The 26,136-nt window shown below is 43.8% G+C and overlaps 1 non-coding gene across 1 annotated transcript; it reads right to left on the bottom strand.

Moving 5' to 3' along the window:
- Nucleotides 1-16,424: 16,424 nt before the first annotated feature.
- On the bottom strand, nucleotides 16,425-16,511 carry TRNAS-UGA (transfer RNA serine (anticodon UGA)). The gene has a single exon. It is a non-coding gene; the product is annotated as a tRNA-Ser (tRNA).
- Nucleotides 16,512-26,136: the final 9,625 nt, after the last annotated feature.

Genomic DNA, 26,136 nt, shown 5'->3' with positions numbered 1-26,136 from the left:
AAGGAGATCAAAAGTATGCTTATGAAGACGTAGGTAGATTTGGCGATATGGCCATAAATAGGGAAAGAAAGAACCATACTCGCTCGAACTTTTACCATTGTACAGAAGCCAACCAAAAGGAGTTTATACATCTTGGGAAAGAGCACGCTACAAAGCGAAACTGGGCCTCAACGGAAAGATGACTCCTGAAGTTCAGCAGCGTGCTCGATCGGCGACAGAATAAGGAAGTTTCCCCTGATCAAGAAAGAAGGTCAGCGACTAGTCGTATTGTCATCAGATGAATGACTAGCCTTGGAAGGCCTTTTTCAGTGGAAAGCAAAAGAAAAGGCATCTCGTTGCATTTATTGGCGAAAGAGCTGGACTTGACCTTCTATTCTAGCCGTTCCGTTAGAGGGGAATGGAATGAAAAAGAGAGGGTCGATGTAATTGAGGCTTGGAGTATCCAAGGTAGAGAAATATTATACTTCGGATCCTTGGCTTTCTCGGAAGCTCTTACTCTTTACTAAGCGATGCGAGAAAAGAAGCTGGGACAGGAAGGGATGTTGGAACATCACTCCGCAGAACTATAACAGCACCTCATTAGGGGATATCACATACCAGAACAGGGACGCCGGCCAGCTAGGAAGTTGGAACTGGTGAGGATGCTGGTTATTACTCTATTTTGTGCCTTGAATCGGATTTGCTTGAACAGGCTCTGGTTCTCAATTAACGAGGTCAACTAAAGGTGCCGACTTTACCCTTTTTGCTCCTTCCACTCAATCCCCTGCCTCTTAATTACCTCTAGGAAGAAGCGCGATCTCAATCAACACGTGCTGCTTCAAGGGGAACAACTATGGGCCCTGGTGCTGAAGAAACTAATGACTCAGATGCTGATGACGGGAATGCTTCTATTTCATATCCTCCGCTGCCGATTCTATTTATCATTCCGTTCCGTCACGATGTGCTTGATCTTCACCTCCTGCCTGCTAAGGTAAATAAGGACGCCGGTCCTGTAGGGTCCTATTTCCGACTCTCTATCTAGAGCTAAAGCTTCAACCTTCAACAACTGCTATTGGTTCTTATTTAATATTAATATTGGTTTAATTCCCGCTATCTGGCTTTCTTCTTTATATGGCATCTTTCTTCTGCCTAATCTGATCAGTGCAATCCGGTTCAGGAAAGCAGGCTCGATGTAATTGAGGGCTGTTGAAGGCATCTCTGGGCTAATCCCGCATCTGAATCTATACCTATTCGTGCAAAGCATACTTTTTCACTTTGTATCTTAACTGGGCACAAGCTATTCTAAGAGCTCTTATATACCACCGACAGTTTCGCCCCATTTCTTCCTATTCCATTGCCCTGCTGCGGATTCTGCCATCAATCCGATTATGGGCATGCCCTGAGATGAGACTAGTGCTACTCCCTGCCTTTATGTGTTATGTGCAGCTTCTTCTTTCACAACTCATTCTCAAACAGCGGATGTCTATTTGTCCACATCAGAAGGAAAGGAATCAATCCCAACAGCGGATAGAGTAAGAGCGGTAATTCCTCCATCAACGGTTACGAGAACAGTAAGAGCAGCTTCGGTTTGCTTTCTAATAAGGAAAATACATCTCATGCCATGGTTATTGTGAAGGAAGCGGAAGCTCATAAGTGCCTAGAAGTTTATGGAGATTCCATTTTAGTCATCAATCAACTTAACCATGAATGGGAAACGAAAGATGGAAAATTGATCCCTTATCAGAGATATATAACCGATTTGGCAAAAGAATTTGAGTTCATCGCGTTTGATCAAGTAGCTAGAATAGAAAACCAGATAGCAGATGCATTGGCTACCTTGGCAGCAATGTTCAAGATCGATGATTGTGGGAAAATGCCTCCTATAACCATTGAAGAAAGAGGAGTTAGGGCTTACTATTCAAATATAGAATAGAAGAAGAGCGAGAGCAGCTCGAACGAGGATCGAAGACTGAGTTGGAGAGGTTAGAGCTCGAGCGAGGGAGAGAGGTGTTGAGTCATATGCTCGGTATAGGTTTTAGATAATATGCTCGACCTTGCCTTTGTGTAAGCATTGCTTTCTAATCTAAAAGCCGAGAGGAAGGGTGTTCTCCATACCTATCCAGAACTGTAGTACTCCTAAATGATTGGCGAAGCATGGGATTAACTAGAGCCAGACAATGAAGGCGCCGCTCCCCCGACCATGCAGAACTTGCTGGAATTGGCAAAAGAGGTATTCCCAGGTAGGTCCATTCATCTACAGCTATATTTAGGGCTTTTGTTGTGTGGTATGGTAGCATAGTAGTGGTAGTTGAATTGAAGAAGAAAGTCGCGACATGCTAAAACAGTACTAGAATCAAGGAGGGTCGGCCTGTGATCGTAGCCCGATAGCAATTCCTATGCCTTTCCAACCTGCCGTCTTTGCTTAAGTAGGACTCCCTAAGGTAAAGGAAGTATTCAATGGGAAAGTAGAGGAATGAAATAAGAAAAAGCGGAATCGCGGGTCAAATCGTTTAAAGCAAAGATTCCATTGGTGTACCATGGTAGCAGCTAGTTTTTCCTGTCTAATAGGAGGAGGGCTATATATATCCATTTCCCTTCTCGTTCGATTCCACACCGGATTCACTATCCTTCTGAATCATGCCCTTTCTTCTCCTGAGAGTTTATCCCATCCTTCGAGTTATTCTTCTGTTCGATTCCGGCTGATTGGATCACTAAACTTGGTTCACTGAGGCTAAAAGAAGGAACCTGCTTTCTCGAGGAAAGGAAGTTCCCATGCCATTAGTCTAGCTCACCCCTATTATCCGCATCAAAGAGTAGATTCTATTCTCTAAGAGCAAGAGCTTATCCACGATATCCTTACCTGAATGTCAAACCGAGGTGAATTTCATGCGTAATCCTGTTCTTGCAATAGCCGGTCTTTCTGGTCTTGTTGGTGAATGCTTATCCGTTGTTAGCACTTTCGACTTCTCTTCTCATCTCACAGATGTCGCCTTGAGAGTTCCATCCTCACCCGGGCTTAGCTCTTTATTTCAGATGTTTAAGGAAAAAGTGATGCCATTGAATCCTTTGTCAGAGTAGGAGCTGCAGTTGTTCACGAATCCATTTCAGGAAGAAGAGAAGGTTTAAGAACTTAGTACATACTTGTGCTAAGGTTTGAAAATATTAGTCTGTACTAAGACTAAGGAAAGACCCCAGTCTTGAATGAAAACCGTGTAAGACTCATAAGAGGCAATGAACATTGTTATTCATTCTCCATCCCGAGATGTCTAAGTAAACAGGCTTCCCTAAGCTTGAAGATGTGCAGCTTGGTAGAGCATTTGCCGAAACAGGTTCATTTCAGTAGCGATATGCTCTGGCTTGAGAGGAGAAAGAACTTAGCTTATTTGTTGTTTTTTCCTCAACAAATACAAATAGCGCAACCGCTATGCTAGCTCGGCATTGAAGCTATAGCGAATAGAAGTAAGGAATCTTGGTTCATCACCAACCTAGATATATACATTAAGGGACTATCAATCAACAGGCTCTGTCAACAGGTTTGGGTACTGGGTCAAGGTATAAAACTCCTCTATCATTGGTGGTGAAGGCTAAGTAGGGTCGGCCACAGGAGCAACCTAGGCTTCTACTCTCTCGCTCTGCTGCTGGTGCTCCTCCGCCTCCACAAGCTGCGAACTCTTCGTAGTAGCGCAGGATTCTAAGCGGAAAGTGGACTTCGAGAGCCAAAACAAGAGTGTTTTGAGGGAGTGCACAGCCTATACTTAGTTGATTAAGGGTTTATTGCAGGAAAACAGAGGATAGAGTGTCCGACCATTGTTATTCTTGACTTTCATAAGGGGCAGAGGAGAGCAGGAAAGAGACAACAGCGGTTATTCTAATGGCACTTCAAAAAGCGTATTCTGATTCGCCCAATAAAGGAAAGGGATATGCGCAATAGGGATTGCTGCTTCCACTGCGCTACCTTCCTAAGCCCTTACTCCTTTTCCTTTTGCACCTGTCTTGTCAAAGTAGAAGATGTGGCATTAGTTCGAATTTCTTACAGTGGTGAATCCGTTCTTACTGATAAGCTAATACCATAAAGGAAGGTGCGGGGAATGGTTCTAGTCTCTTGCCGGCTATGCGCAATAGGGAGAGCTCTTTCCGGCGAATGTGCTGCTGATTCAATTCAATAGCTGCCTATTCTTTCTGCTCTTTCGCTTACTCATGTGTTGAAAATAGGATCTCAGATGGGAATTCAAAAAGATATCATAGGAGCTAATCACATGCCACAGCTTCTTCAATAGCAGGGGATGCGAAAATAGCTGGGATAACGTCGAATACTTAAGATCTTGCCATCTGTCAGTTGGATTCTCGACCAGCCTTTTCTTGCTTGCACAAGCCATTCTAAGAGTCAAGCCTTAGCCTTTTAAAAAGCATAAAAAGCAAGGGTGGTCGTAGATCAGCTGAAAGGGACAACATTCAAAGAAAGAATATTTACTCTTTGTTGGAAATCCAATGCTTGTCCGATTCCATGCTTATGATTCAATTCTTCTTGGAAACCAAGTCATTAGACAAGACCTGTCCGCGGATTCGATTCCTCTCTACAGATTCCTTCCTAAAAGGAGCCGTGATCTTCTTCTTTTTCTATAATATAAACACCAATGCCATACCACCTTCGACAGGTAAACCGGAACCAGGGAAAGCAGAGTGAACAGCTTCACGTCCTCCTTTTTTTTTTGGTGGATCTTTGCCCTCTATCCACGCTACGCTGCGCGCCCTTGACATTTCTGAGGACTCGGAGGCCCCTTCTCCCGTGTACATCACCGCTTATGATAACTCGCAAGAGGCAGGCTGATTGCTGATGTCCAAGTAGGCCCTTTGATCCTCAGTACCACCTTCTCCTTCGGACCCTCACTGCATTCAACTTACTCCTTGGTTTCGCCCTTTTCTTTTGGTTATACCGTTATCACCCGAATAAAAGAAGACCCGAAGACAAGAGTCTTGTGTCTTAAGCTTAGCAGGAAAAGATATAAACCACGGGTAGATGGATATCAACCCAGTAGGGAAGCATGGAAAATCATGCTCCAACTAGGATACCAGCCTAGGCGCGTTAAAGCGGCAGAGAAAGCCAGCGTCTTTCAGAACCAATCAAACCGATGCTGACCGTAGGATCAATCTGGTGGACTAGGTCTTTCTGAAGAAGAAAGGATAGAACTTTGCTTTTGGAGGAAAAGAGAAAGCGAAAGAGAGATGGGTCAGAATCTGACCCCTTACTTTTTATTACAAAGAACATTTTGTTAAGGCCGTGGAACCCCTTAGGAAATCTTTAGCAGAAGAAAAAATGTATGGCATATTCAAAGAAAGGGTCACCCAACGTGCTCAATTGAGGTAATATAATATATATATCCTACCCCAAATTAGAGAGGCTTAGACCTAGGAAAGGGTCAAGACCTGCTTCGGCGTCGAGCGCCGACCAGGATGACTGTATGGCCGCTGAGTTCTTTAGGTTGGGTTGGCTCTAGAGGATGAGGATGTTTTCCTTCCCCGGGTTGATCCGTTTGTGATGTGATCTCTACCAGTGATGCTGCTTGCTGTGATGATAGACCTTCTTTTCGTCTAATTGGAGGCATCCCCTCTCTCTTTTGAAGGACAATGAACCTGCCTCTTGTCCTCTTGCTTTGTCACCTGATGAACACACGAAAGGTTCCTTTTCCACTCGGATGCCGGACCTAGGCAAGGTCCTTCTTTTGACGCTCGATCCATGAGCTCCATGGATGATTCTGAGAGTGGTGAACCCTCACCAGGTTCTTTCTTTTGACCACTTCGAGGGTTAGGATCAACGGTTGATCTAGTGCGCCCGCCTGAAAGCGACTGCGCACATTCTTCTTCTTCCTATTGCTTACCTCCACAAACAAACCCCTCTTCAAGTTCCTTCTGCTTTTGAATAACTGCAGCTATCTCTTGCTGCAAAGGTTAACTGCACGGTGGGAGTGCTGTTCATGAGTTGTAGAAAGCTTTCTTCCCTTTTTAAGGATAATTCTTTGCTCCACTTCTTGGCTTCATTGACTTCTTTTCTTCGGTTCCTTATTTTATCTTTTTTATATTCTAATTAAAAAAGGAATTTTTTACGTTATTTTCATGATCTCTCGCTACACGAGTCTAATAACGAAGCGAGCCTTCACTGGAAAGAAGACCGCCTATCGGCTTTTGGCTTTGTCCTGAACCAAGGAGGCATTCTGGCGGGCGCGTAGGAATGCCGACTACTACGACTACAAGCCTAGTTATAGTGATAAAAGAAAGATTTATTGTTTCTAAAATGAAAATCAAAAGCTTTTATCAACCGGCCCTCTTCCCAATTTATCCTAGGCGTGCGACCTCTAAGCCACATTCCCGATCCAATGCTATTGATCCAGGAGAGTTTACCGGGTAATGGGGCAACTGATGAACAAATTGGTTCAAGATCAACCACTTCAATTGCTGAGTCGATGAAGCCAACTGGCCCAGATACTGGCTTAGATGTTGCTACCTCTGTCGCTGGTGATATCTCCGCCTTTGTTCGGTGTGCTCTTGTTGCCTTCTCCACTGCTGATAGTTCGACCCGGTCAACTGGATATGACATTGGATTAGATGAGTTCATAGAAATCGGGTCAACAGCTGGTGTTACTACCATTGCCGCATTTCGATCTTTATCTATCACTTAAACATAAATAACCAGGACCCCATCGAAAGTTTGTCTATCGTTTGCAAACTAATTCTAAATCATTTCCACTTCAGGGTTTTCTTAGAAGTGGATCTCATAAAGTTATTCCAGAGTGTTGGCATTGAAAATGCTGCAGTGGGTATTATAATACCTAAACTCTTCCATAGCCTGCGGTTCGCTTCTAACAAAGCCCATAAAGCCTGAATAAACCCTAAAGAAAAACCATCGTATTTATTTATTATTAGTAAGATCTCCTCTAGATTGAACACCGTTTTTTCAATCTCTTCTTTAGAAAAGGGGCTGAACATTTTTCTCTTATTTCCAAGGACAAGCACGAAAAAGTCACCCAAAATGGTCTAGGGCGCCCATAAAATGGATATAACTTCTTGAAAGACTCGATGAATTCCATTTCCATACGCTCACTAGCACTACTAAGAATTCCCGTTCGATAGGAATTCGATGTTGGAGCTTGGAATGCTATCTAGCAATCATAGTACAATGGAGAAAAGTGATATTTTGACTAACTTCTGAAAGATATTCTTAACCTTTGCTTTCATTAGCTTTCTTCCTAGGACAATGAAGTTTAGCCATTCCTAAGGATAAGAGAAGAAAAAGAGTTGCCCTAAAAGTGCTCTTTATCCCATTGGAATTCATCAATCCAAGCTTTGTCTTTGAAAGAAGAAATGCTTTTAAATCTCGCGAAAATGGACTTATTAAAGACGAATAGGCAGTGATGTATTTCGTTAAGTTCGAAGGGGAGATTGATTTGAAACCATCTTACCTGGCAACAATTGACAACTGAACTTCCTTCTTATTGACGGCGTTTTTTTGATTTGTTTTCAATTACCTTTCTTTCAGAACCTTACCTTAGGTCGATCTGCTAAAACTGCTTTCGATAAGTTCCCGCTTGAAGTCGGATGCTTTGAAAACGTTTCGTAAAGCTCCATCTTTCAACTACCTTCAACTGGACAAAATCTGATGACGCCGCTGTAAATCGCGGGTTTAGAAAGCCAGCCCTCTGACCAACCTCAAATACAAGACTGAGACTTGCCCTACTTCGATCGACGGAAAGCGCAAAAGAACGTACTCTAGTCCAGCTTAGAGTTAGAGGGAGCCTTTGGGAAAGGAATTGGCGATCACTGGCTCTTGCCAATAATTACACCAGTTGTTGGAGAAGGGCTCGAACCCCCTATACTATGCACAAGCTTTTTAACTATCTCATGCTGCGGAATCGGCCAAGTACTAACTTTAGGCTTCGGGTGCATTAGACTCACCCGCTGCATTAGCTGTAGTCCCGATCAGTGCACATTAGCCCCAGCCATCACATTAGATCACAGGAAGCGGGTTACCTTCCAAGTCTGATATGAACTACGAGAAAGCTTACAAAGAAGCATAGGCTTACAGTGCGGAAACTGCTTTCGTACCCCTATCAAATGGTAATCAATAGACCTTGCAGACACGCTTTTACTAAAATAGAGAAGGGAAGGAGTTTTGGAGCTCTCTTCTTTGTTGGCCACCTTTGGGTTCGAGTCTTGAATCCCTTATCTCACGGGAACGCCCTTGGTTTCGTCAGTAGAGCATCATTGGTAGGCCCTTCGTCGCATCTAGGAAGACGGATCAAGACAGCTAGCCCGAAACCAGTACAGTACGACAAGCCATATCGATTGGTCTCAGAAAAAAGTTTGGTCTTGATTCATTTATGGCAAAGATAACAAATGAGGGCTTTAGCAAATGGAAAAAGCATGCTGCAAATCTTAATGTATGGAAGACTACCTGCAACTATATTGAGGAGTAAGGAAAGGGCTTCTATGACAATGAGGTCATTTAAGCATTGGGGCTTGCTTTGATGATGGGTAGGCTTGTTGTGCTTTGGCCCTTCTGTGGGCTTTCATCGAAAGAGGCCCATTTGTAGGACTTTCTTTGTGATGGTTCATGTAGGCTTGGGTCTTTCATTCGGGCCCTCTTGGGGCACCCTGTGGGCCAATGCGTATAAGCTTGGGCTTTCTTAACGTGGCTCATTTGACGACTCAGTACATGGATGTCACGAGTCCATTGGCATAGAATATGGAATCTTTTCCACGGTTGTACAAAGTTTCTTTGTTCATACAGGCAGTGTGATTTGGGGATCTTTTGTTTGCTCCGCAAGGTAGCCAGAGCCAGCCATTTTTTCATTAAACAGGCATGATAGTCTTCAACGGATGGTTATAGAATTAGGGCGCTAAGCAAGTGGTGCTATGCTATTTGGCCCATTGCCTCTAACTTTTTAAGGTAAGGGATCGCTTTTCTCTCGTTTCGTTTCGTATACTTCACTTGGCTTCTTAACTTGCTACTAGACTTTGCTCGCTCGCGTTTCTCATTTGGTTTTCATTCTTCTTTATCTTATTGCTTTGATGTGTCCATCTTCTGTGATACTGACCCTAACATCTTTCTCTTTCTATCAAAAATTACGTATAAGGATAAGCAGCACATACATATAGAGAGGTGAAAAGGACGGATGTCCCAGTTATCTAATCATTACCAGGATCTGCCAGACCGCTTTTCTCACTTAAGCACTCGACGTCACAAATAGAAATAAGAAAAGAAGGGGCAGGGTCAACGATCACTCACGTCACGGGCAGCAGATCCGACGAGCTCAACTTCTCCTTCGGATCCTCTCCGACTCCGCTTTAGTCATTAAGAAGCCAATGAGCCAGACCGGTGAAGCAAGCCAACCGATGACCCGACTCACTCAAAGAATGGATGAGAAGCATAAAATCCCTGTAGATCGTTTCATTTTTCGTTTCTCGCAAGCAGGAATCGAACCAGCGCTAGCGGATCAAGTCACAAGCTTATAGACAGAAAAAATTCTACTTTTTGTTACATCTGTGGAGGCCCATAAGGCCAGAGAGGTGCTACACTCCGATTACACACAGAAAGAAAAGACTGATCGCCCTACCGATGAAAGAAAGATAGTGATTCGTTGATGTTAATGAAAGAAATGATTGGTTTCACTTTCACGACATGGAGTTGAACCATGATCGACGGTGATCGTGAGAATTGCCTAGAGCTTCTTGGCCCACGTGTCCCGAACGAACTCTATCGCCCAGTATATGTGGCACAGAGGCTACTCCACTAGACTATAAATCTTTATGATATCTATCTAATTACATCCGGCGTATGATTCACACTCTAGCGAAAGAGAAATCAACAACAGAAGAAAATGAAACTCAGGTTGGAAAAGTAATTGAAACGAACAATTGGATTAACCCGGACATCTGTTGAAGCTAGCATTAGTCAACCAGCAGATAATGGTCCAGCAATCTTTTACATAAGGGTGGCCATAGTGAATTAAAGAGGTTATGTAATATGCTCGACTAAAGTACGAGGAATTGGAAGGACTAAGAGGTCCTAAACTCTTTCAAGCAGTGCTCTCTCGTAAAGCTGGAAAGCAAATAAGCAAAGGCAACAGAAAGTCGTCTCTTCTTAAGAATAGCAACAGGTGTAGGTAATGAAATTTGCAATACCTTGCTTTTTACCTCTCGTACTCTTAATGGGAGGACTAGAACTAGGAGTAGGAGTTGAACGCTTAGCTCTTCTTTCCTTTTCCTGGCTTTGTAATTATACGAAGATGAACTGGCACACAAGCAAGTAAGCGGCTCTCTGGTTAGCTCTACTAGTAGTAGGGACTTAAAGACCGGTACAACAGTTAAGAGGTTCCCAATCTTCTCTTTTTACAAATCTCTTCTGGTCTCTTCGCTCGAAAGCCAGCTACCAAACAAGCCTGCCCTCTCGTACTCGCCTCTTCTCCTCTGGTATTTCCGTTCTTCTCTTTCTCGTATTCGAAACTGGAACAAGCTCTTCGCTACGCCCCTCGCTTTGTTAGCAGTACTAGTTTGTAGTCTTTATTGACCTGGAACAAAAGTCTTATCAGCCAGCCTGACCTTCGGAACTCCTTTGTCCTGACCTTACTACCTTCGTCTCTTAACTCTCTTCTCATACTCCTCGCTCTTCTTTCCTGTTTGGCTTTTTTTCTTCTAGGTAAATTCCATGGAGAAGATAAGGTTGTATAGGCAGTCTAACTAGTCTTCGTGTATTGTGGGCTCAGCTGTCTGCGATGATTCTAGATCTTGGACTTTCTTTCCCTTCCGAAAGGAGAATCTCGGATGACCTCCTTTTCAAAAGCATGTATAGGGCGTTCATATCATAGGGCACGGAGTGACTAGCAGTTGTACCTTTCATAGTAGTAATACCGTGTCTAAGATGTCTAAAGCGTATAACCTTTCTGTTATGTGGCTTTACATGGATAACATGACTATTTATTCTTTTTTACCACGAGGATAATACGAGGCTGTTACGAGAGTCTCGAGGATAAGGAGGTTAATGATTTCCAGGGCTGGCGAACTATTTCCATAGTAGGATATATATATGAGAATACTAGAAAATCTTTCCTTCCCTCGTAGTTCCTATGTCGGGTCAGGCAAGCTAGTATCAAGTAAGCTAAGCGGAAGTACTATTTATTCTCAAGCTATGCTATGTAGGGTTAGCCAGTGAAAACTGCGATATAAGGCTATGACTCTTTCCTCGTCCCCTAGGAAAGGCTGATTAGTCTTTTCGTTGCTAGGCGTGCTAGCATACTAAGTTAATGATAGCATAGTATTGGAGGAAGAAAGCCTTGTATAGAGAGTGCTTTTATCTTATCAACCAAGCAAGCTCTTGTTGCGCTTAAGCCAGGAAGGAAGCGACCAGCTTTCTTGCATCTTTTTCTTTTTAGTCTTTTCTTTTTCTCTTCCGGGAGAAAGCGTACAGCTGATGAACTAGACTATATCTTCTTAGTGCTACTACTGTCATTGGCAGTGTCTTTCCATCTATTAGGAGTGCCTTTAGAGCCATTGGAAGAAAGCTTGCAGCAAGTGAGTTTGAAAGCTGTCTTTTAAAGGGATTTCAAGCCCATGTGAATGCTCTTTTTTAATAGTTAGAAGGGTTAGAGTGCTATGCGTTAACCCATGCCTTCCTAAGCTAAGAAAAGAAGCTAACGATCTAAAAGTCCAAAGCAAAGGAGTATACCGATCATAAGAATTAACAGGCTCACTCGCTGCATCCTTCTTTCTTTTAAGAGTTCTTTCGAAGCCCTTTCGACCGAAGTAAGGACCGGGCAACGATGTCCAATAGCTAGATCCAAAGAAAGAGAGAAAAGGGGCAAGACAATCTTCGATTGCTCAACTGCTTCACTGGTCCTCCTTCCTTTGACTATGTCGTAGCAAACAAAGAGACCACTCCCATCAAAGCCTTCCCCGGCTGCCGGTTAGAGCAAAGACCTTTCTCCGTAAGTTTCTTCTGTGGCTGATACACATGCACGGCACACTGGCTATATTGAAAAAGCTGCTTAGATAGAGCTTTCGAAGGCACTGAGGAGTGGTTGGGCTGGGTTAAGCTCTTCGGGCAAGTCAACCTTTGTAGGGCTCTGAAGAGACTAATTGATATAGCATCTCACTAGCTGACTTTGAACTCTTTGTTTGCGCTTAGTAAGCAATGAGATAAGGGAGCTACTCCAGATCTTATAGGTTACAGTAGTCCCTTTCCTTACGGTTTGTTTTATTTGATTTCGTAATCACGTATGAAAGCTTTATCTGGGATTACTTATTGCTGTCAGCAGTTAAGGGACAAAGGGAAGGTGACGAAGGTAATGCAGTCAAGCCGTCAAGCTGAGGGTTCCAGATGAGAGATTCGCTTCGTCGCAGCTTCTTATAGAAGGCTACAGGAAGGGTCTTTTCAACCCTCTACCTGTTGTACGAGCCTCTTCTCGTGTAAGGTATGCTCAACCTATCAGCCATCATTCCCTTTCGCTTCGTACACTATGCTCGAGCTCTTTCAGAACCTTTTTCGGCTTCGGGAAGAGCTCCATCCATGTACACCTAATGAGTAAAGAGCTCGGAGTTAGGGCTTACAGGCAGCTCCGAGTTCTTGAGTTCTTAAGGAGAGGAAAGGTAAGTTGATGCTGACCTTCTTAAGTAGCAGTGTCGGAGCCCTAGAGGAATTGCTTTCGAAATTCTTCTAGTTCGACGGGAGCCATCAGGTGAGGTAAATCTTCTTAGAACAAAGATAAGATATAGTCAGTGTGCCGGGAGTGAAAAGGTCAAGATGAAATATGTAGGTTCAGAAAAGTCTGGTAGAAAAATCATTAACGAAGACTAAGACTGATGAGGACTGAGGGATCTTTCATTGTAATTCGTCAGACTAGAAAAGAAAGAAAGAGAAATATCGTATCGTAGAATTGAAATTGATTAACGAGTAGTGATCTGCTCAATTACATCGACCCTTTTCTCTTATGGTGTTAATGTTCTATTCTCTCAACTATGTTTCATAGCTGGAGTTGGATCTCTCTCTTACTCGCTTCAGTCTTTGCTTAGAAGGTAAGATATTTCAAAATTCTATAACCGCAGAAGACAGCTAGCACTCGAATCAAGCAAGCCAGTTTCCTTCGATTACAGATGGAGCCCTAAGGGCATCATCAATTCTTTCTACATGCGAGCTAGTAGACAGTTCAAGCAAGGTATTCTGGAAAGTCAACAGCATCAACAAATAGGGCAGCGCTATCCTTTCTTTGAAACTGAAGCTTGCAGGAAGTCGTCAAGGGTCAATTCAATCTCTGAGGCTGTGGAAGTTGGACTTTCTAACTTTCTTGTCAAGCCGATATGGAACCAGTGAAAAATGGTGTCCGTAGTAGTCCTAAGGGGCCCTTTCCATATGCTTCTTTTTCGTTATAGGTCATAGAAAGTAGTCAGGTAATAAAAGAAAAAAGAGGGCACTCACACTAAATGCTTGGAAGCTGGAAAGGTTTGATTCAAATCACACGAAGCAAGATAATTTGCAACCCACTCCAAAAAAAATGCTTAGTAAGGAAAGGAGTAGCACACTCTCATATGAAGGATTTCCCCGTGATGAATGAGTTAAACAGGCCCGTTAGTGAGACCATTCTGGATAAAGAGATTAGGCTAGGATCTTCCCTTATTTCAGGCAGCGTAGATGCTCATGGTGCGGCATACTTGACTCGCAAGAGAGAACGAGTATTTGACTTTCTCTGAGTATGTAACCCTTCTTAAGGTATCTTTAATACCCCATGGTTTCAAGATAGTGCCACAGCTTCTGATTCATGTGCATAGGCTTAGCGGCTTCTTCCTTGAAGCCTTACGACCTCTTTCGAGGATGCCATAACAATTGAAGGAGTATCGAGAATCTTTGATTACCTTTCATAAAGCAGAGAAGAATGAACGTTTGGACCATCACTTCCGAACTTGTAGGAGAGGTCAGAAAGAGTGATTTTCCCTTAAGAAGAACTATTTGGGCTTGGCCCAGTTCAGTTGTAGCAGTGTAAGGAAAGTATATAGGTATTAGGTCGGCTTAGATAGTAGTTCAATTGCCCACTTATCTATAAAAGACGGATGAGTAGCTTAGTGCATGGCAGGAAGAAGATTACTTTAGCTCAGGCTCAGGGGGAAGCATTCCAATCAAGGTCTTTGGCTGGGGAAAGAAGGCACGAGATCCAGAGGGATACCAAGCTGATTCAGGGTGAAGGTCATAGGACTGAGGCACTAGAGAGGCAACACTAACATGAGTTTACAGTGGTTTTTGAGTCGTGCTAACCGAGGGTGAAGACCAGTGGGTTGAGGCACTATCCGAGATTCTCAGAGTGGGTTCCAAGCTTGAGTGGGGGAGACCACCAGGCACCGAGATTGAGGCAAATGAGGCAAGATGCTAGTTCTGATCAGTATAAACGGGGTACGAGGGTTGTTTTGTTCAGTCTTCGCCCTGTATGATGCTCTGAACGGGATTTCTATTTAATTAAGAGCCTGGTCCGTAACTTTCATAGAGATAAAGGAACTCCTAAGTTTTGCGCCAGAGACATTAGGACTGAAGCCTTAGGGAACGACTCCTACCGATTAGCTACTCCCGCTAAGTGCCGCTCTTCCCTTTTATCACGCAACTCATAATGCATAGCCTTATGAGCGACTACCTCGTCAGAACGCTAGAAAGATTTTCCATCAGTCATGCTTTGAACCCCCAAGTCGGATAAATCAGTAAGACTAGCTCGAGTTAGTTCTTACCCTCTCCTACTATGAATTCGTTAGCGCAGTACCCGGCAGAACCTTAAAAAAGACTAAGCTAAGAAAGAGGAAAGAGCATTCGCTGGAGGCTGTGAGCGTGCCTTGGAGCGTTCCCGTCTCACTCTCGGGGTATAGGGAAAAGCCTATTGAGTGCACTCACTACCCTTTAATCTATCTCTAATAGTTCTTCCTTGCTTAGTGTTAAAGCTACTCTAAAGCGGTAGAATAAGAACTAAGGAACTGTTTAATAAGGAGGGGGTGTCTGAGATTCTTTCTTTAGTACCTCAATAAGAGGAAGAGGGTGACGATGACATAGGGTAAGAGAATGAACGGAAGTAAGGTAAAAAGCCGAAGGAGAAGGAGCCGCGGATCCCTAGTCTTAGAGTTAATGAAGAGTGAGATAGACGTGTAACATAAAGAAGAAAAGTACTCACTATGTTACTACTAAAACCTCTATCCCGTCAAGCCATAAAGAAAGAAGCAAGTTGTCCCTTGATCTGCGTCCGTGCTCGATGCAAGGAAGATCAAAGCGCAGTAAATAGAGTCCCAGATGCAGGAGAGGGAAAGGTGCGAAAGAAGAAGATTCATTGGTTTTCTTTTCCATTAGCAAGATGATAATAGACCCACGTTTTCTTTATCCGAAAACGGATCCAGGGGCATCCGTACAACACAACCTTGTCATGATCCAATCTCTGGCCCAAGTAAGGAACCAAACGAGCGTCAAGTGTCCGGGTCTTTCCTTTCCCAGATGTCCAGTATGAGTTACTCCAACCGCTTATTCATACTAGTAATGGTGCCCGACCCTTGCAGGTACACATACATCTCTGTTTGAACGAGCAATTTCGAGTTGGATGAAGCTCCTAAAGGCCTTCTCTCTCTGTCTTTCCCGTATTCCGTGTAGTGGTTTAAGGGGTCCTAAGCATTCGGTACCTTAGCCTTCCTTCTCTTACGAAAATCTTATTTTTCTTTTAGGGAGGGTAAGGGCTAACATGCTATAATGTGGATCCCGAGGGTAGGAAGATAAGGAGGGTAACAAAGTCAAGCCTATCCAGTGTAAGGCGAGTCCGGATTGGTCAGATCCAGGTCAGATTGAGGAGGGGTCTCTCTTGGAGACCTAGAGCGTCTTCTCTGTGCTTTAGATTAGTACTAAGAGCGGCTACGAGTACTCATACTAAAACACCGGTAACACCAACAGCAGCGGTTTCTGATTCAATTGGCTTGGATTCAATAGCAGCTATCCCTTTTGGTCCATAACGTTTAGTGATCACAGAAGGGTACCGTAGAGAGAGGCTCAATGTAATTGAGTGAGATTGCCTCAGGGGAAGGAATTTTAGTGCTGATGTAGCTAACAGTCCCCTTGATAGTCGATTCATTAGGGTCGTCACCTTCCACCCAGAAAAGTATCCACCGTTTTCTTTGTCTCTTAAGCCTCACAGCTATGGGACTTCCTAAAGAAAACTGCAATCGCAGTTTATCAACCACTCACAAGACCACCGAGATCTTCGACTTAGCTCCCAAAGGTAATCCACCCAGCCCTTTCCCAACCTATACAAGGAGAGCGGAAGATAACGAAAGGGAGACAAGGTCCTAACTAAATCATAAGACAAACTACCATTCCATCTATCATATCAGTCGAGTCAATCCGATTCATTATTATCTATAGATAAGGCAAGAGATAACTTATGACCTCGCGGATGGAGAGGGATTCGAACCCCCGGTATTCCTATCAATACTTCGGTTTTCAAGACCGACTCTTTCAACCGCTCAGACATCCATCCCCTTCGCGCTTCGTACGCCCTATCTATCCGCGCGCTGGCGGGTACGGGCTTATCTATGTGATTCACTACGCTTGCTTGCCCCTATCGGCTGATTCTATTGCCTGCCAGTTAGCGAAACTTTTCCGGCTCAATTACATAGACCCTCGCCTCTTTCTATATGATAATATGCACCTTGGTTGCTGCGCTCCCTTCGGGTAATAGCAAGAGAGTGAAGAACGAATGATCCTCCAACCAAAAAGAGTGATTGAGTCCGCCTCAAGTGAGTGAGTTCGCGTCGAAAGAAAGAATCTAAGGTCCCCCAGGAGCTTCTGATTTTAGAGTCACTCACCAACTCTTATTGAAATTGAAGAAGAATAGCTAGAATCAGTTATTGTGCAAGACCAACCAATCCTTGGTTGACTCCTCTACTTCGTAGGTCGGGGATATAGCTGTATTCTTCTATTCTTTATCTCTCCCCCTCCTTTGTCTTTTAACTTTCTTTCTTATCTCTTTCCACTATCTCTTAGTTAGCCAGGCAATGACAATGAATTCTGGTAAACTCGTATATAGAAGAATTTCGTTATCTTGATCTCTCATACAATTTCACCTTTTTTTGATTTAACCTTTCCTTCCTCAGAAAAGTCTGTTTTCATTGCACTCAGATAATAGTTTTCTAGTTCATCTCTTCTTCCGGAACCATGGTTCCCTCAGGTTTCTTGCTTAGATGTGAATCTTAAAGTCTTAGTCCTCCTCCTATTCCTAGTTCCACTGTGCCCTATTTCCTAATTTCATTTTCATTCTACCCATACATTGGTTGATTGAACCATCCTACCTCAAAGCAAAGAACTCCTAGTGAGAGGAAGATAGGAATTTGTTATACTAGGCTCAACCCCCAGGCCAGGCCCTAGGCTTAAAAAAACGTCACACTGTAAAAGAATGCTCCCCTCTTCTCTTATGAGAATAAGTTCAATCTTTGAGCTGCTTGTGAATGCATGTGGGATAAATTTCTATTCTTTGAAGAAGGAATTCTTAAGAACTGAGGAAAGCATCACCAGACTTTTTTATCAAACTTTTTCTTATCGTATTGATCGATTTTCCGCGTCTACCCTTCCTTCGGTGCTTTAGGCGCAGGATCATGGACTAAGAGTATTGATGGAGACATTGACTCTGTCCATCTTGCCAAGAGAAGATGGCCCATAGGCACCAGATAGCTGGAAATATCCCCTTCTTTCCTTTATAAATGGACACCGATCCGAAATCAAAAACGAAAATTGTCGTATTGAATGTCAGAAAACGTGAGCGGGCAGTGCTGGGATAGAAGATCGCGCCCACGCCGACTCAAAACCAAAAGCCCGAAAGAAGAGAGAGATAGCTACCACTAAAGACTACAAGGAATAGAGCTACTAAGAAAGAAGGGAGGGTTCACCTCTCCTAGGAAATTCACTCTTGACTAACGGTCTAGCTTCACTCACTAGTAAGAACTCTAAAAAGAAGAAGAATTCCGAATTTCTATCCGGGCAAAGAAAAGGATATTAGGTAAGTGTTAAACTTATGTCCAAACTAGGAAACGGAACAGGAAAGCGAAGCGCCTAGTTCTAGACTAGGCTAGCATGGGAAAAGGAAAGGGGGAGTGAGTGGGCTATTGGCCCTAGCACACTTAGATAAGGCACGGAACTAATAGCAATTGAAGAAGAATCCGCAGTAAGGACACTAGTCTCGTTGGACTGCAGAAGCAACTGACATAGTTTAGATGTCCCTAAGACTTTTTCAGGCCAATGAGGGTCTTGATAGTAAAGCACCGGCCGCATGCTTGATTGCCTTTATTACGCCTTTCCTGTTGCCGGAATAAGCGCTCTTTTAGCCTTACTCTTTTCTTTAGCATCCCGCCACTCCTGAGGCTATCTCCAACAACAATGATTTTTGTCCTCCAAAAGCATACTCTTTTAGAGAGCTGACGCCCTCTCGTACTTATTTATATAAAGAAGAGTTCTGTCTTTCTCGCTACGCCCTTTGCCTGACTTCACTTTCTTACGGCAAATATCGTATGATAAAGCACTTCTTCTCCCCTACTTCTCTTGCTTGCTTACCTGGCGCTTGAAAGGATCGCTACTAGTCTTCATAAAAGAATTCACTCTTGCCGGGCTAACAAAGGGACATTGCTATAATATGTCTTACCACCCCCTAACCTCTCCTTATCGGGTCTTTCAGAGCCTCGGGTGAAGCTGTTCTTGCTTTGAGCTAACTTCATCAGATATGAATTTCTCACTGCTAGCAATCCAGGGTAATAAGGTATAGTATGCACCCATTAATTCAATAGTCAAGTATGCCTTTCTTCTATAGAAGGCGATTTGGCCCATTTTCTCTTTCCTGGTAATAAGGCAAGGTCTTTCCCTATCATGACCGCCTGTAGAATGAATTGAATTCGTCTCAAAACAAAGAGCTAGCGAACCACACAAATTCCATTCCAATTATATCAGACAAAGCAGGATAGCAGCCATCAAGCTGCCCCTTTAGAGTGAGAGCCTTACGAGACCAATGGTATCAAGAAGAAGGAAAAATAGCCTTTATGGAGCCTTGAGCTTTCGCCGGGAGCTGGTTCAAGTAATGGAATGTCCACGTCCACATATTCGGCTTAAATAGCCCTAGCTAGATGAAAATTGCCTGGGTGGTCTTTCTCACATTGGTAAAGGAAGAAAAGACGATTCGGCCTATCAAGAAGATTTTCCGCATAAAGTCTCTTTTTTCGATTCGGCCACACTTTTAGCGATGAGGCGATGCAAGGAATGGTGTCAGAGCAGTTAGCAGCCATTCTGTGACCTTCATCGACGCCGTCATGGAATTTCTTTAAAAATCACATTACCTAGAGGATGAAGGGTTTTCTATTCCGCCTTAGTATAGTAGTGCACTCGCAATCCTAAGGCTTAGTTAAGAGTTCTTGCTTCTTGACAAAGAAGAGAGAACCGTCCGCTGTCTCTTTGGAGTGAGTGGCGGATGCTGATCCCACAATGGAATGGATTCGGCGAAGGAATCCCCTTCCTTTAAATGACAGGTGACTGGGTAAGAGTAAGATAAGACCTAGTTCAGAGAAAAGTGTCGGTCCAAGAAGCAGAAAATCTTCTTTCTTTTACTAAGTATGTGTTGTCGATTCAATGTGGGATAGGCCAAAAGGAATGCTTACCGAAGGGCATAGCTCTAGGTGACGAGAATTCTCAGTTGAAGGATGCGGGGATCACAACTATACAGGAGCTACAAAGGCGTCTGGACACAACCTAAATATCGGCCCGGCGACAGACATGACAGCACACGTCTATAGATAGGAGACCAAAAATGGAGCTAATTTCCGCTCTCGCCATGATGAAAGTGCAACTGACATTACCGTCGCAGCAACTAAGGTATACGTCTGCCTGGATTCGATTCGAGTGTCCCGGCCTTCGAACCTCATGGAATAGTTTTCTAGATAATGCCGTCCGAGAGCGCTTTCCACGAAAGTGAGCCAGTGTACCAAGTTCTTGAAATTAGCCAATCTTGGTAGGCCTATGCTAAGGCCCAAACGGCCAGCATATAACTAAAACTCAAAACAAGGCAAGCCTCGGCTGGGAATCTGTCCATAGCGCTAACTGGTATTAGTGATCTTCCTTCTTTTAGCCCTCCCTTATACGAGGCCTTTTTAAAAGCCACTTGGCAAAGAAAAGAACAACGATCGGTTTCGAAGCGAGATTGAAGGAGCAGTACTCTGACTCCGCTTCCGAATCAACTAAACAAAAAGCTTCTACCATGCACGATATTTAAATTTAACACAGCAGAAGCAACCTTAACTAACTTAATAAACAACAATCAACGCAAGAGCGCACTTAAAAAGCTTCCCTCAAACCCTGTTTTCAGTTCCGTAAGTCAAGTTCTCTAAGTCTTTCTCTTGGCTTTCCCAATTCATTCCTACCTTACACACCAACTCTTTTTCCGCCTGCCGCTCAACATCTATCTTACTCTTCCTTGGTCTCTTCCCTTGAAGGGATATGAAGGATATGAAATAGAATGAATTCCAGGACACGGTATACTGTTTTAATTCAAAGGAAGGGCCAGACATGAATGGGAAAGGGTCACCTTCCTCATAGGAGAAGGGGTGCATGCTAAAGCAAAGCTAGAGCAGCTTCGCGATATAGGTGTCATTTAATTAATTCAGTACTTAAGATATGGTGTTCCCCCATCAAACGAACGAAAAAGAAAGAAGGTTGGCTTTTCGATCCTTTGATACCGACCGATTGAAAGAAAAGAACGATTACTGTATACTCTTCCCATTAACGCACAAGAACAAGGGGAATAGCTCCTACTTTCTAGCTCTCGTACTTACTTAGTGAAAAGTTCGAGCCTTAGAAGCATGCTTTGGGAGAGGTCTGGAATAAGTCTTGTATGAGTCCTTTAATGGAGTCCCTCTTATTGTTGAGGTGCTTCCGGTAGCAGGCTTTTCTTTTTACGATTACCATTCCAGTATTCAATATCTCCGCCTCCCCGTTGGTTTGACCCTTTCAAGTGGATAAGGGCATGAGCCATCTGGGAGGTAATTTGGTCACGCAGATCCTTGGTTTGTATACAGCCAGTGGTGTCCTCCCTCATGCTCTATTCCTTAGCCTAAGCCTCAGAGGCGGGGAAGAAGGAAGCAAGAGCGCAAAGAGAGCGAATAAGCCACGTTGATGGCTTCGGGTGGGTGATTTTTCTCTGTGTATCTTTGGTTGTAAAATCAATGTATAAAGAGCAATGGTCAGTTCTCGACCCAATCGATCGTTTGACACGCAATACTCACTGTCGAGTTGTAACCGAAGTAGATCAAGAGAAGGGACGATGCCCAGACAGATTTGACCCAATGCCAAAGAGGCCAAAGGCCCTGAATGAGACGAGTCAGGGATCCAGAATGACTTCATTGACTGATCACCGAGCAAGAAAGACGCTTTACGCAGCATAGAATATAGAATAGATCGAGGTTTATTTATCCTGTTGCCTGCTTGTCAGGCTAGATTCCATCCGATCTTCTTTGACTGCTTATATACATAATTAGTTAACCCTTCCCCATTGGACTCTTAGCTCTTTAAGGAAGATCTTACTATACTCAACTACTCCTAACCGATACTCCTATCGTCAAATTTGTTTTCGGTTTATAGAGGAAGAGAATAAAGTATTGCAGCTCACCTCGTGCTTCCATCAAACGAAGCACTCGGCTCCCACTTTGTTAACATAAGACATAAGGAAGTTCTTTCAAACAGAAGGAAGTCCCACTTCATTCCAAAATGGTTTTGTCCCATTTCCTGAGTTACACGAATTCCGACCTCTTTCGGTTATGTGATGTGCGAAATCGGCTTACGTATAGTTGCTTATAACTACTTTCTATATAGCCAAAGAAAAACATGGGTGCTTCCTATATATGAGCATTCTTGAGTGCGGGTTGAGGGTTGGGGCTCGACTGGATGGCATGGGTAGAGCTATCTTGCCTTCCTCCACACAGTACGACGCGCTCTCGTCACCCCCGGTGGCACGGTATACCTTCGTTGATCTGTTCTGACAATACAGATGAATGTCTCTTTCTCCCCGGTCAGTCGAACCACTTTACGGTTCAATGCTTGTCTGTATTCCTTTCAGGAGGTAGCTATTCAGATAAGTTTCTTTCTGACGTGCTGCAAGCTTCCTTTATTTATATCCATATCACGTTTGGGTCGTTGGTCTGGACATCCCCCACATGATTGGAGATGGAGGGATTGCCTCTCCCTTCTAGGGAGTGAACACTTATTTATCGTTAATTGACAGACGAGATAGCCTCAATTACATCGAGCCTTCTCCCATTTGTTTAATCTACTTCCTAAGTTATGAGCATGACATGCGTTAGACTTTTTGGATTTCCATAGCCTTTTTCTGTCTAAACGAAACAAACGGATATTGATAACTGAATTTATTAAAAACATTTCCAATCTCCGATTTAATGAGCACTTTTAGAACATAAAACTAAATAAACAATTACCATTTTTCCCCAGCCCTATCACTGCCCTATCAATATTTCACCGAAAGCTATATAGCCGATTGATCTGGCTTGGTTTCCGGCCACCCGGATCAAACCAAACAACGGTATCCCAAAGCACATGGGTATATGGGCGCTTGTCTAGTTCTCATTGGAAAGAAATCCGCAGAATATTCCTTCTGTTTCCCGACTAAATCCTATTTATTGTAACAAAAGGCCGATACTCTAAGAGCAGTCGTCCTACTAAGACTGACGCGCTAGCTCATAGGAGAAAGGGAAGCTTCTTCATTGTCTATTGCTCGGGGGCTAGCAGCAACCTGTAGGCTCGAGAGACCTCCTTGTCTAAAAGAAGGAAGAGCTACTCTCTGACTTACGCAATTAGTAGGACACGGAGGAACAACCTACTTGACTTCTTTGTTCCGTCGTTGACCCATGATCAATGGCTGGACCATGCTCTTGCCTTTAGGCCCCCCACTACCAACCTCTTAATGTCGGGATATCCGGGGTTTCCACCTCAATAGAACCAGTTTTATGCAGCAAACCCGGGAAACTTCCTTCCAGTGTATCCCGTATCCCTTCCTGGGTGAGAATGCTTTGCTCTCTCAGGCAACTCTTTTAAGAACCCTCTTTAGGCCCTCGTCTTCTTCTGTGCCTGTAATAAAAAAAAATTTTGTTTCGTGCCCTAATTCAAACGCGGAGAAGGAGGCAAGTTGATTCCCATCTCTGAAGGTCAGTTGGCAAATTCCCATTCTCCAGGGTACAAAGAAAGATTGAATCCAATATGTTGTGGGCGCCTAATGAAGTGAAGTTGGGCTAAGCGGTCTTCTCGCTTCCCTGCCAGGATTAGGATTTAGCTCGGAACAGCCCTGCTTCTCAATTACATCGACCCTCATTGATAGGTAAGTAGAGATGTGTGATTTGTACCAATACCGGAAGGATCACTCCAAAAAGCAGAACTTATCTTATAAACGATCCTACTCGACATGGATGAAAGGATTCCCTTGGTAGGGGCATGAAAGACAGGTTTGATGGAATTAAACGTCCACCCTTGATTCATACCACTAAACCACTTACTTCTTAACCTTGCTTTTCATTTAATTAATCTACCCCTACTCCTATAAAGGCCGGCGAGTGCTTCTTACCGAAAGAATGTGCTTCCACGGCCGGAGAAAGAAGGTTCATAGATCACCGATCGGCGGATCAGTCGTAAAAACAAAGCAAGAAAGTTATAAAAGAAGCCCTAGCGGCTTAATCTTGAGTTTCGTCTAATATGAATGCAATGCTTAGTTAGGTCGTCCAAAGACAGAGCTGATCCTACTTATTCGTATGAGGAAGCCCCGACCAGACACTTTCTTTAGCCACCCACCAGTAATGAACCGCCCAAATCACCTTTCCTCCGTTCCTTCCTCTACTTTCTGCATAAAAGGAAGCGTTTCAAAGCAAGGCTGGTCTATGGTATATGGGGGAGATCGAGCTTCCATCTTTTTACATCAAAGCTGTTGTGCCAATGAATTTCTTTGAAAGGCGAGTAAGCCGAAACCTATACATCTAATTAGATTAGGCTGATGAAATAGCAAAGCTGGGGGTAAACAACAACTGAAGAGCGGACCATAGAAGTAATGTAATATACCTGCCGTTGGTGAATACAGAAAACAACCAATTGAGATTTATCGCATGGAAGACAGAAAGGATTGGATTCAGGGGATTCTAAGTCGTGCTAATTTTTTTCCAAGCAAGCGGAGGGGGGGAAAGAAGGGCAGGGCTTAAAGCAGCTCGTTCAGAGAGGGTTCGAGTCAGGAGCGGTATAAGAGGTCCAGGCCAGTCCTTTCTTCTTTCTAAGAGCTCCCTCTCATACTAAAGTAGAGCCTCTAATTCCACATCTCTACCAACGCCAAAAGGCGAAGCGAGTAGCCTTGAGGCACAAGGTTCTGTCGTACGTATCCAATCTTCTCGGTCATGAGAGCAGCAAAAGTAGTCCTATCCTAGCTCTGCCCTGAAGAGCGGCTAGCAGCTATCGAGGCTATGCGTCCCGGGAGCCTTAAGTTCTCTATCAAGGTGAAAGTACCCGACTATTAATAATAAGTAGCGAGAGCAAAAAAGGACTCAACCACCAAGTGGCGATGCCCTTCTAATATAATGTAGGCTTGACTCTGCTAAGTGAGTAGCTAGGTTGTTTTCTTGTAGGAGTGCTAACGCGTGCCCTTACGTTTTCTGATCGTCAAAAGAAAGAATTCCAGGAGATGAGGTGATAGACATTTCTAATATCTACGGTCTTTCCTTGCTTTCCATGGACTTGACTTTCCAAGTAGAGCAGAAGGGCTTGCTTGCTAATAAGTCAAATACCCGGCTGCGGTATGAATGCGTTTGATCGATCCACTTCGTAGTCCATGGGATGGACAACTCCTTCCTCTTGCTTGTCAGAAGAGTCATTATAACTAGTCCGTCTTTTCTTCATTCAAAGTCTTCGCTTCCCGGTCTTGAAGGTATGTCTGGAGGGTCTTATTTGTGCTAGATATAAGGAAGGTGGATGCAAGTGGAATGATTGAAGCTGTTATATACTTTGTAGCGGGTAGAGTCACTAAGTCTAGTCTAGACTTCTTTCTGTCTTTTCTGAGGCACTCATTTCACGAAAAGAGCTGATAGAGATGCCTTCTTCACTGGCCAGTTCATTGCCTGCTTGCTTTCCTCAAAGCACTTACCGGTAAAAGAAGATAGCCAAGCCAATTCGGCTATCAAAGCTTTCTTGGCATTCCAAGTGAGAGTTCCTTCCTTTCCATCAAAGACAGGAAAGCGAGTTCCCTTTCCACGGGAGTAAGAGATCCAAGACAGCTGCATTTCTCATTCCAGGAATGAAGTTTTTTTAAAGCAAGCAATCTTCTCTCTTTCCTGGCAAGATAGCTTACTAAAGTATGTAACTTGTTAATTTCAATTCCGGAGCTGAACTTTCAATCAAGTCAGGTCAAAAGAAAGCTCTTCCTTCACAAATAGTGGATATGCGACAACCAACTATCTGCTTCAAGCCATATCAGCTCTTAGCCCTATGGTTCTTTGACAGCAACCTAGATCTTAGAGCACAGGGAAGCACTTAGCAAGCATTCCGGCAAGCCGTGAACAGAGCTGGCACTCGTAATCGTCCTTAACCTCAGTCTCTAACCTATTCCCTTTCCTCTGTCCCTTTACCCTTTGAACAGCAACCGGAAACAGGCATACAAGCAGGTCACTTCTTTGGTCTGCTCTGGTCAGGAACATAATCAAAGGAAGAGGCAAAAGCTCTCCTACGGTCACTGGCTTCTCTCCTTTGTTTTGAGAAATGAAACGAAGTACTTCCCAACAGAAGCATGAGTCTAACGGTCTACAGACTCTCCTTGGGCCTTTCTTCCTTCTCTTAATACATATTGTTGGGGTGTAGGTCTTGTCAGAGCCTTCTCGTCGTATTAGCTATCGCAATAGGGAAAGCACCGGTCTGGTTACTGCTATCTCCTCTCGTCCCGCTTCGGGCACTAGTAGGAAAGCCAGCCCTCACTCAGGAATAGTTAAGCAAGCTGCGGAGTCGTAGACCATTGCTTTAAAGATGGGATGGTTTCTTTCCTTCTGATCCTAAGCTGTGAACTCATGGTCAAATGGTTTCCGAGGTGGGCTTTCCCT

Source organism: Sesamum indicum, linkage group LG8 (genome assembly GCF_026168435.1).
Source record: "Sesamum indicum cultivar Baizhima isolate 11 linkage group LG8, ASM2616843v1, whole genome shotgun sequence".
In the NCBI taxonomy this organism is placed as follows: domain Eukaryota; kingdom Viridiplantae; phylum Streptophyta; class Magnoliopsida; order Lamiales; family Pedaliaceae; genus Sesamum; species Sesamum indicum.
This window is presented reverse-complemented; position numbering and strand designations above follow the sequence as displayed.